Source organism: Euphorbia lathyris, chromosome 5 (assembly GCF_963576675.1).
Source record: "Euphorbia lathyris chromosome 5, ddEupLath1.1, whole genome shotgun sequence".
Lineage (NCBI taxonomy): Eukaryota > Viridiplantae > Streptophyta > Magnoliopsida > Malpighiales > Euphorbiaceae > Euphorbia > Euphorbia lathyris.
In genome coordinates this window covers 60285043-60298021 of record NC_088914.1, presented here as the reverse complement: position 1 = coordinate 60298021, position 12979 = coordinate 60285043, and positions in this window count along the sequence as shown.

Here is a 12979-nt window from a genome sequence, read left to right as displayed (position 1 = left end):
ACCTCAATCCTTGTTTTGACAAAAAGTAAACCACAGTCCTTTATCTGAAAATTAGTGAAACCACAGGGGTTTTATTTGAACTTTACCCAAAAATAAACTAATAACTTAAGTATAAAAAATATTCTGAAAGATTCAGACAATTTTATGGAAAATCCGGATAAAGTTACTTCTATATTCATGTAACATAAAGAAAAAAGTTAGTCAGATTCGAGAGGGATATTTTGACGCTCAAATCAGTTCTAAACTAAAAAGAGAGCAATAGAAAAATAATATTGCAAAAATAAAGTAAAGACGTCTATTATGTGAATTATATGTACATATCATGACAATACACATCATAGTCCGTTTTCCAAACTCAAATGTTAACCATTGTAAGAAATTAATTCTCATAGCATAGTTGAATTAAATTTACAACTTGAGAATTACATACCAACCATCAATCATATCTCAATCTCAATTATCATCAATATTTATAAATGTTCAATGTCATCAATCGTTTATTATTTTAACCAGAGTAAATATGCTGTCAGAATAAATTGAGTTAACATACCGTCAAAGGATATTGACAGTTTAAACGTCAACAAAATGTCAGAATATTTTGACGATTATAACATAAAAAAGTATAGAATATTTTGATGGATAAATCAATCAAGACAAAAGATTAAGATATTTTGATGGAAATTTTCCGTCAACATTCCGTCAGCATGATTTTCCATCACGCATGTATATTTGATGATTTTATTCCCGTCAGCATTCCGTTAGTAAATCACTTACTAACGGAATTTTAAAGTTTATTGGGATATTTCTGCCAGTAAACAAATATTTTCTTGTAGTGGGATAGGACTTCATGTTCTTGTTATATTGCTCTCATGCTTTTGGGTTGGGATATTTGGCATCCCTCTTGATCATTATATTTTCAATCCACACGAGCACTTTATTCTTTAATGCATTAAACGGAGTCCATGGTGAATGTCGCTCATTCTCTAACTTTTTAATCGATCTCTTCGAGGATTCACTACAAGTAGTATAACTTCAACTCTCTTTATCGTTTTCTCTTCATGCCTATCCTTCGTCCTAAACTCATCCAGTTCAACGAAATTCTTTACCCTTTCCATCATAGAGGTCAGATATGTCGGTTTCCTTAAGACTAATTCCTACCTCAGACGATCACAAGTTGTGTTATAAGTTATGGACTTTAAAGAAGTCACCAAGTCGAAATTTCATATTCTCAAGCATGTTCTAATAAACTTGTCCACATAATCTCGTGACGATTCCTCATGTTTTCAGTGGAGGTTGTATAAAGTTCGGCATGCTGTTGCTAGTGGAACAAAGGCCATGAACTTGGTACAAAACTCATTTTTTAAATGTTTCCAACTATAGATGGATCCCATATCCAAAGCTTGGAACTAATAAGAAGCGACCTCTATCAATGTGGTTGAGCAAATTCGGCATATGAACATTTTTTTTTGCTCCAGACACATCCATTAGCTCTTTGTAAATCCTCACGTGTGGACCGTAGGATCAGTATCTCCTTTATACTTCGGCAAGCTTGAAGGCTTAAACTTTTGATATATGGCTAGTTGAGGATATGAGTAACATTGGGTGAATCATGTTTCATCAGCAATGGTTGATTCATGGTCACTCTGTATATTTCCAAGGTTGGAACAATGACTTTATCCCATCATTTTCACTAAAATAGTTGGATCGGACGTGCTTTGGGATGCTACCAATCTTATTGACACACTCGCCATAGTGGATATGACAAGTTCAGATCCAAACCCCTGAAGAGTGTTGGATCTCTGCGTTGCATAGATCAACATCCTTCATATAGGTAGAATGAAGAATAATACCCAATAGGGAGGTTACCTATAGGCGGGCTCATTTGAAATCCACCGTATAGAGGGTACATGTATTCAGTGGCGAATCCAGGATTTGAGGGAGGGGGGCAAAATTCTACGTAAAAAAATTTTAGATAAAAAATGTAAAATTGTTCAATTTTTTATGACAAAAAATGCAAAATTGTTCAATTTTTAGTGACGAAAAATGCAAAATCGTTCAATTGTCATGCATTATTTTCATGATTTTTTTTTTATAAAAAACGTAAATTATAATGTTTCCGACTCATAATCATCCATTTTCGGGATTCTCGGGTTGTTACGCATCAAATATCCCTAACGTTTTGGGTCAGGTGCAATTTTACCCATAACATCTAAAATGGTGCAATTTTACCCCTAATGTTTGTAGCCAAGAGTAATTTTATCCCTAACGTTGATAAATTGGATCAATTTCGGACACTATTATAAAATACAGTCATTTTTTTCTTTATTTTGCACCAATTGCATATCAATTTTGTAATTTTGCACCAATTTTACCCATAACGTTGATAAATTGGATCAATTTCAGACACTATTATTCATAACGGGAAGACGGTTTGATGAATTATTTCTCAAATTGAGGATAACAATTAAGAACAAACTATCAAACTAACTAAGAATTAAGAACAAACTAACTAATTCACAATATCCATTAACCTAAAATTAATTTAACCTAACATTTAATTTAACCTAAAATTTAAATTTAAAGGACAAAAATAAGCTAAACTAACCTGTTGGAGACAGTGGCCGCCGGCCGGCCGGAGAGGTGAGGAGCCGTCGTCGACGCTGCTGGATGGAGGAGGAGATGGTGCTGCCGCGTGCTTTTGCTGGATGGAGAGGAGGAGGCGACGCAAAATGACCGAGGAAAGGAACGCGAGAGAGAAGAGATGCGTTTTTGGAGAAGAGGCGTGACTGCGTTGCTGCTGTTTTTTTTTAAAATAAACCATAAACCAAAACGACGTCGTGTTGGTTGGAACCAAAACGATCGTCGTTTTGGGGAAAACTTTTTTTTTTTTTCCGGATGAAGGGGGGCAAATGCCCCTTTGACCCCCCCTAATTCCGCCCGTGCATGTATTGATTCAAGGGCGGAAATATTTGAAACTGACTTCCCCTTGTGATTCATCTCATACGAGTGCAGAGCACTAAATTTTTTATCTGATGGTTGCAATGGACATCTCCGATATCACTAGGCTTGAAGTGCTTATCTGGCCTCCCACCACCAAACCAGGGGATGATTATTCAACTGTCTATTTTTAGCAACAATGTGCTCTATACCTGAATTTATTTGCATACCCCCTAGTAGTATCAAGGAATGAGATATAAGGTGTAAACCTAATCCCATCATGCCATGACTAGTTGGGTTTTGTACTCCGACTATTAGTCTAGTGGATGCATGAGGGATCTCTACCACTTTCCTAGCTTAGAAGCTATTTTTGCCAACACAATCGAGAATGTGTTTGCATCTTATCAATGGATTTCGTATATAGAGTGGTTTAAGGAGGGATGTCGGAGTCGTCTTGATTTGTAATATCCTCAATAAGCACCTCTTCCTTATACTTGTTGGAACCACCATCAACAACCGTCATCACTAGAGCCGATGAAGTCATGATGAAATCTCACCTCAACACTCACCACACTAATGATATGTTTATGGATATCTAAAAGTGCCTCACTGCCCAATTGCTTTCATGCAAAACAAATGAGATGTCTATTTCCTCAGTAAGACACTCTGATGCTAAAGTTAGTATCACTCTTAAGATAGTGAAAGAAATAGAGGTTGGGGTTTTGAGAATACTTGAGAAATTTCCTTAAATATAGGTTTTTACAAACCATATTGGAATATCGTTGTCCTAATATGAGGGCTCCATACGTATCACCTTTCTTTTGTTGCGTTCATACTGAACTTTTGTATATGTGTGCCTTACAAGCTTCATTTGTGCTTAATCATCTAAATCCCATATACATATTCATGGGATATTCGTACGATCGTATCCCGGTCACTGTTTGTATTATGGACACACGGCCTAACGATGGATGGAAATTAGTTCGTCGGCCTTTACCTTAATCCTAATCATGTATACTTGAGGCATTCATGTATATTAGCATTAGGCCGTTGCCCCGAGTCTTGACATATAGTCATGGGACATCCGAGTAACCTCTTATTATTGCTTATCTGAAATCTTACTAAACAAATCTCAAACATTCAACTTAGATATTTTTTAGAAGTTCCAATGATAACATTCACATGTATTTATCTAGAAAAATAAATAATAAGAGGTTCAATCCTTCAACCATCAAAGTTCGGATTTATCCTTGAATTAAAAAGGATATTACTAAATTCATTATCATCTACTAGAAGATTTTTTTTTTAATGAAACTACTAGAAGAATTTTCATGTACTCTATGATTATCAATTACTATCTATTATATGCTTTATTTATTTTTTTCAATTATGTAATGGACATAACCTTTAACTATATGATAAGAAATTTGAATTATTCTTATTGATAAGAATAAGATTATTATTATTATTATTATTATTATTATTATTATTATTATTATTTTAAAAAAGACTATTAAAAAGTTGATAGGATTTCTGTTCAAGAGCTAACTTACTTTATGTTACATCAAAATCCCATTTATATACTATTGTTTTTAATTATATGTACAAATATTACTTTCGGATAAAAAAAGACAATTCAAGTTTCTTATTAAAATTTTATTAGTACTTCAATTTTAAATATCACACGGTTTTATATGTGATTAATTTATTAATACTATATATATATATATATATATATATATATATATATATATATATATATATATTTTGTTATTATAAAAATTCACAACTTATCAAGAAAATTTACAACTCCTTTTTTTTAAATAAAGAATCTATCTATTATTAATCACTAATCAAATAATCTTTATAAATGAATTCCTCTAATCAACTAGGGAGTGTAAAAGACACATAAAAACTAACAAAGGAACAGAAATTACGTGCAATAATGTGTAATCCCATTTGCTAACCTTAACAAATGAGATATAGAAAAATCTAGTCGTGAACGTAACATAGTCCTGCAATCCCGAATAAGAAAATCTACAACTCTTAACAAGTTCATTTTTTCATTTAAACCAAATAGTTATTTTTTTATATATAAAATGAGCGTGCCATTCTCTTTTTTTGGAACAAACACTAGGAGATGGAAGAATCTAGAGTCATTCCTTCCCTTTTTATGTTCGCCAATATTTTTTTTTTATTTTCCAAATCCATGAATAACAAATTCAGCATTGTAATATAAGATACTTGATAATTTATTGATTTGTAAGTTCAATACTGTTAACGATATTTTCGTAATATACTAATTTTCAATCTTCAATATGTGTGGATTTGATTACGGGCGTGTCTGATGAGTGCCGAATCCACCAAAAATAATCTCAACTTTCCCTAACGAATAATTTGTAATAGAGCAAGTAGAGGTCGAACCCAAGGGAATAATATTGATTTAAAACTTCTAACGACCTAACAAAATAATCAAATGGGGGGTTTAAAATTGTTGAGTTTATTAAATTAAAGATAGCAAGTAAAAGATCAAACAAAGCAAAACAGGAATTTATAATGGTTTGTGAATAATATTTGGGCGAGTTCGGTTAAGGGGAATCGCGGGATAATTCATTCGTTAACGATCATTGACAGACGAAATTATATCCTCACCTTTTTGGTCGGGTCAGTTTGAATGTTCTTCCTTAATAACAATCTAGTTAAGCACGGCAAATAACTAGACCCTAATCAACAAACAATCTTATCTCAGCGCCTAAGATTTAATTTATTGACAGTTTAAGAATTAGAAGAACCTGATCTTAGTTAATCGTCTCTCAGCGTCGGCGATTTTGGACTAAATTATTTGTTCATTTGACTGAGATAAACCCAACTTGATTCGTGTTAATGTCACATAGAATACAAACTCAGGTTTGTCAGACTTGGGTCCGTTCTTCCAAACACGAAACTAGATTGGTTCAAATAGTCAATAGCTACCTTGTTCGGTTGTCTTAGGTGAAAATCTAATAAACCAAATCAGCCCTATGATTATTCAATTCGATAAACAACCTGCAGTAATCATTCATGGAACAAATAATCAATTGAGAATAATTCTCTGAACACGATGAACAAATAAACGACTTAATAAATGGAAGAAAAGAGAAATACAACGATCTCACGATAACGGAGAAGAATCCCTTGAACTATCCCTTAACCGAAATTAAAAAGTTAGCTATCAATAGCCATGAACGTATATGTTTTTTTCTGCTGGAAAATAAAATGTAAAAAACTTGATTTTCCGGACTTGGAAAATCTGCCGTTCTTATGTCTATTACGGCTCCTCAAAATAGGGAACTAAATCCCTTTCAATTGCTTCAGAATCTTCTTTCAAATTTGAAATTAATTGCCTCCTCATTTGTCTCCTTCAATTTCGTGCTTCAGCTGAAAATCTTGTTCTCAAATTGTCCAATCCGGATCAGGAAAGCAATCCTATTCGAACCAGGAAACTGTCAGCCCGTAACTGCCTTAGTCTTGTGCAAGACTAACTCTGACTCAGACCAATATCTGCCCAATCAGCTCCGGATCACGAACCGACATCAGCTCGGCCCAAATTAAGCCTAATTTATCTCCATTTAGTCATCATTGGCCTGTAGAGATGGAAATACCAAAAACAAACAATAAAACCCGTAAAAATAACAAAACACGACAATTATAAAGCACAAAAGCGGGGTAATTTATTGTTGAATTATGCACTTATCAGTGTCAGAGAAGTTAATTCTCAAAATTTAATTAAAGTTGTTAGAAAATAAATGAATTAATGTGCTTAAGACTTGAGTTTTATAAACGAAACAATTGAGGGAAGAATTCAAGTGCGGGAAAAACATCCCTATTGGTTTCTAGTTTCATTTATAAAAAGCTCAGCTAGCTTTAACAAAATTTCTATGAAAATTAAAATCAACACCAAGAAATTCTTTTAATTTTTCTTCTTTTTATTGATTTATTTATAAAATTATATATTACATATAACATGAAATAAGCAGGAAATTACACACTGGATAATTCAATTCTATAGAAAATTTAAATATAAAGATTGTAAATTGCATGTAATTATAAAGAAATTAAATTGTAAAATAAGTACATAATAACATGACAAACTAGTGGTTGAGTAGATACGAATAACTTCAGAAATAATCCAATGAGTGGCAATCCTAATAAATGGATTAGGATGGGAATCAATATTTTTTTTGGAGGAGGGTGAATGAGATTTGCCACTTAGCAAATAACAAATTTTCAGCAAACTAATATTGAACAGAAACTAACTTTTGAGGGTTAAAATCGAATTGAAATAGAGCATGTAAATGACCGTTTTGATCGAAATGAGGGTTAGAATCTCAAGATTGGATATCAGGAAAGATTTTGGGATGATGTTCGCTGTGAAAGGGAGTTCGGTGTGGCCGGGATAATTTTGGAAATTAGCACTATCAGAATTGTTCTGTGTCAAGAATAGATTTGGAAAACAATTGAAATAGCAATTATGGGTTGAAACAATCAGATTGAATTGATGGAAAGCCTAGAAGTAATGATTGGAAATGGTCTATAAATAGGGAACGGAAGAAAATGGAGGTTTTAAGTGTTTCTGTTTACCAATTCGAGCTCAAAGCTAAAACATGGGATGATAATGGCAGAAAGCAATAGGTGTGAAATTGAATCAAATTTAAGATTAGGAAATGTACTTAGGGCCGACATATAGACTTTTTAGTTTTATAATTTTATTATGTATTATTTTGCAAGAAGGTTCTAGCAAAAGTCAATAAGTTTAAATGCTAGTGTTTAGTCTAGGATTTTCTAGACTTTTACTTCACCGACATTACAACTATATAAATAGGTGGTTGATGTTTAGTTTTTTATATACGCAGCAAATAGAGAGAGCAAAAGAAAGTGAGTGGGTGAGTCTTAATTTGTGTTCATCAAATAAGTGAGATTTTTGTGTGAAGTGTTTGAAATCAATAAAACTTATATTATCAATTAAGTCCTCCTTAGTTAACAAGTGGTATCAGAGCAGGCGGTCAGAGACCGGTACGTGGTCGAGTGCAAGCAGGCGGTCAGGGACCGGGAGTCGGGTGCTTCGAAAGTTCGCGATCCGGGATCGTGGTGGTACGAGGTATTTTTAGCGCACAGTCCGGGACTGTAAAAATTATTGGTCGGTGTTACTTGGTTAATTAAAGGAGATAACCAAGTCATGATGGCGGATATGTCTACCTCGGTAAGCACTCTCGAAAAACTCAATAATAATAATTATAGTACTTGGAGTACTCGTATGCAATTTTATCTGCTCGACCAAGATTTGTGGAAGATTGTTGGAGGAAACGAAACAGCGCCTCCGACGGAACAAAATGACCTTAAGAAATGGAAGGTCAAGCGTGGTAAAGCTATGTATGCTTTATCAATTTCGGTGGAGGACGATTTGCTGCAACGCATCAAGGATGCCAAAACCCCAAATGAGGCATGGGACACTCTAACGGAATTATTTGCAAAGAAAAATGATGCCAAGCTCCAACAACTCGAGAACGAGTTACTGTCGGTCTCGCAACAAGATATGACGGTGAGTGAATATTTTACTAAAGTTAAAACTTTATGTAAAGAAATTTCAAAATTGGATCCAAAAAATAAAATTACTGAAACGAGAATGAGAAGAATTATAGTCCATGGGTTGCGTCCGAATTTAACGCTCTTGTCACAGTAACCCGTGGATGGGCTAAAGAGCCAAATTTAAATGAGTTGGAAAATATTTTGGCTAATGAAGAGGCCCTTGACAAACAAATGTCTAAATTCTCAGTTAATGATGACTGTCACACCCGACCCTAGACGACCCCAATCGGCATCGGGCGTGAAATAGAAAGATCACAATCAACACCTAAAAGTCTCTAAAATACCCAAATATCATAAATTTCAAACTTTTCAATTATTCCTCTTAGATATATATATTCTAAATAAATCAATATCCTTACTACATTAGTCATTCAAGAACCTCAACATATATTTATCAACTCCATTATATTACAATTGAACTACCAAAGTCCTAATGATAATTCTAACAATAAGCAACCCACTTCCAAATCTCGCCTAATCAGTCGGTAACCTTCTCTACCTGTACTTTCTCACCTAAAAACATTAAAACATTTAAAAAATGTGAGACAGAAATCTCAGTAAGCAATTATCAACTACATAAAATATTTATACTCAAAATAACTATATAGTTTAATTTGTTAAAATCTCAACTATACAAAATAATTAGGTTTGTAATTAACCATTTACTAAAATCAACCGTAAATCAATAAACACTTCATAAACCGTATTACGATAAAATACTTCATAAATCGTATTTAAATAAATACCTCATGAACTGTATATCCATAAATATTTCATAAACCGTATATCAATAAACTGTATTTTAATAAAATACTTCATCAACTGTATATCAATAAATTTATCACAAATCGTATATCAATAAATACTTCATAAATCGTATCTCGATAAATATTTCACAAACCGTATCTCAATAAATATTTCACAAACCGTATCCATTCGAGAGATAATCCCCATATGTATCAATCCCCACAATATAATATAATCGAGATATCTCATAATTTGCCTAACCCGCATGGTCTTACTCAACACTTCTTTGCCATACCCGATAGGTCTTTCAACTGTGTACACTGGCCGTATTTCTCACTAAATACGGACTTTAATTAATGCCACCTATCCGGATTACTCTTGATGGATACTAAAAACATTATAATTTCATAATATAACTTAAAATCAGAAATATATCATAAATCAACATCATAAAGTTTCCAAGTACTTTTCTCAATCAATTTCCAAAATATTCAATCATAAACCATAATTGTACTAAAATCACCAATAAATAATTTAAAAATATATTATCAATACTAACTTCAATTTCTTAAAAATAAGCACATAAATCATCTTATATAAAAACTTTATTCATAAATCATAAGTTATCAAAAACAATATTTTAACCATCTTAAAATCAAATATTAGCTTAAGATATAAAATTTATAAAGATCACTTAACATATATGTATAGATAATCAAAATCATAAAAAGGTAGTTGATAAATTACTTACTTCGGCAATTAATCGATGAAAGACACAATCCGAGTCTTAAATCTGTCTAGAATTGTCCCGTATGATCCGATTTTAAGACTCTCTAAACCCGATCTCCGAGCATTAAGAATAATCACACCATTGGATAAATTATGAAGAAAGAACATAATGGGTTGAATAAATTCTTAGAAATGAGAAAGCCATGTTTCAAAAACAATCTTTTTCTTTTCCATAGAAAAAGACTTTTAATTATGAATTTGGTATCATTTTCTTTTTAATAGCTTTGAACTCCATTTCCTTTCTAATCTCATCACTAATATTTATCTATATATATTATTTGATATGAAATTTAACAAAACAAAATTAAGATATATGACATCTGGATTAAAGTATTGACATATGGCTTAAAAGTAGCCAAAATTAGGACAAGTATTTGATATATGTCAAAGGTATATTTCCTATTCTATTATTTTATTTTTATTTTTTATTATTTTTATTTTTTTATAATATTGTTTCCATTGATTTTAGAAATTGCATGTATGGAAAGTTGAAATTTATGATTCCAATAAGGGGAAAATATCCATTTTAATCCCTTTAAAATTTATCTTCTCTTAAAACTTATCTTAAACTTTTAATTTTACACTTAAAACATAAAATTAGTTTTCAAACTATATCCATAATACTCAATTAACTCTCCAATCAATAAATAACTATAATATAACCTAATGTTAGGGTATAATAACTAAAAATTAGGGACACGGATGTGACAATGACGATAAAGCTCTTTTTAGTAATAAAGAGAGAAAGGATCCAACAACCGCGAGATCGAGATTCGGAGAAAGATCTAAAGAAGACAGATGGCAGAAAAGTCCAAAAAGAAGGAGTTGGCAACAAGGGGGAGCTCACCGCACTCACAACCATAATGAAGAGGACGAGAAGGTGTATCGACGAAAGAACAACCAGTGATATGTTTGTGGAAAAAGAGGTCACTATGCACGAAATTGCTGGTACAAGAAAGTAGAAGGCAACGTCGTTACATCCACACACACTCAAGAAGGAAGCGAAGAAGAATGGGATTTCCAGGCTTCAAGTGCCATGGTAGAACCAATGTTATGTGATCGAGTCAGATCATCCATAGCAGATGGAAAGAAAGAGCAAGCATTTGCTGCTGGGCAGCAAAATGAGGAGGAACTAATAAGGCATATGGGTTGCCTTCAGTTCCTCAACTCTAAACAAAAGATTGAAGATCATGGTGATGATGAGGAACCACTCAAGGTGCCTTCCAATGAAGAAAGGAACAAAAGAGATGCTCAACAGGAGTTACCAGCTTCATGCGAAACGCCACTAATCAAAGGAGAGGTGAAGCGTCAACATCAAGTAATGACAAAGACGGTGTCATAAAAAGGGAAGATGGTGAAAAATAAGCCAACAGATTCACCAAAATGGTTGTCAGCCAAGGAGAGGGTGAAGTCTACGCTAATGCAGATGACTAAGGTTCAGAAGCCTAAGCAGACAGTGGAGCACAAGATGAATATACCTAAAGATGGAAATGTTACGTCGAGGAAATGTAAGCAAGGCGCTTACAATCAACAAAGGTTCATTAATAAGGTAATCATCGAGGAGATAGTATTGTTGGAAGCTCTAGTCAAGAGTTTGAGCGAATTAGCTAAGCTAGGGAAGGCTTGGCAATATTGGCTAGAAGGTCGACGAAAAAAATCGAACAAAGATTACACGTATGCGTAGAGGCGACGTAGGTCGAGGGAGACCAACAAAGAAGAGTGCAGCAATCCCAACGGAGTGGGAAAACCCAATTGTGTGATAAACAACAAAGAGGAGTGTGGACAAGTCGTGTTTGGTAAAGGAATACAAGTGACCGAGGAAGTTATCATAAAGGAGCCTACAATATATAGAGAAACATCTTCAAGCGAGGAGTGAAAAAAGGTTCTAGAAGAAGACTTCAGAAAAGTCACTTGAAATGGATAACAATTACGAAGTATTATAAGTCGGTGCTGAGGGGGAGTATTAATTATCATCACTGACATATAGACTTTTTAGTTTTATAATTTTATTATGTATTATTTTGCAAGAAGGTTCTAGCAAAAGTCAATAAGTTTAAATGTTAGTGTTTAGTCTAGGATTTTCTAGACTTTTACTTCACCGACATTACAACTATATAAATAGGTGGTTGATGTTTAGTTTTTTTATATATGCAGCAAATAGAGAGAGCAAAAGGAAGTGAGTGGGTGAGTCTTAATTTGTGTTCATCAAATAAGTGAGATTTTTGTGTGAAGTGTTTGAAATCAATAAAACTTATATTATCAATTAAGTCCTCCTTAGTTAACAGTTGAATGATGATGATTGAATGTTCGGATTCGAAAAGTGTTGGCTAGAAACGAAGGTTTGAATCTAGTAGAAAAACAGAGCTTCGAATTGAAAAAAAAAAAGAAAAAAAATACGATTTTAAGCAAGTTTTGAAATCGGGGAAAATAATCTGGCAAATTTAAATGGGAATTGGAAATTAATGACTGGCCGATGAAGTATGAATGTTCAAAAGCTAAAATTATATATTGAAGATACAAGCATAATGGAAGAGTCTTGCTGAATGTTTACAGAGGAAGAAGAAGAGTTCGAACGAACCAGAAGAAAGGGAGAGAGCCTTTTGGCTTTCCTTCTCGAAAGAATATGGAAGTAAAGAGCAGTAAGAGCATCTCCAACACTAACTAGCTATTTGACTCTCTAAAATAATATAAAATATTGGTTTAGCCAAATTTATGTTTTGCTCCAACCATGCCAGCTATTTGACTCTCTATTTGATTATTTTATCATTAAAAGCTATTAAATTTAAGGGAAAAAAAAGAAAAAGTAGAAAAAAGATATAAAGAGGAAAGAGAAAGAATGGATAAAAAATAGAAATAGCTAGTCAAAGAGACTAGTCAAATT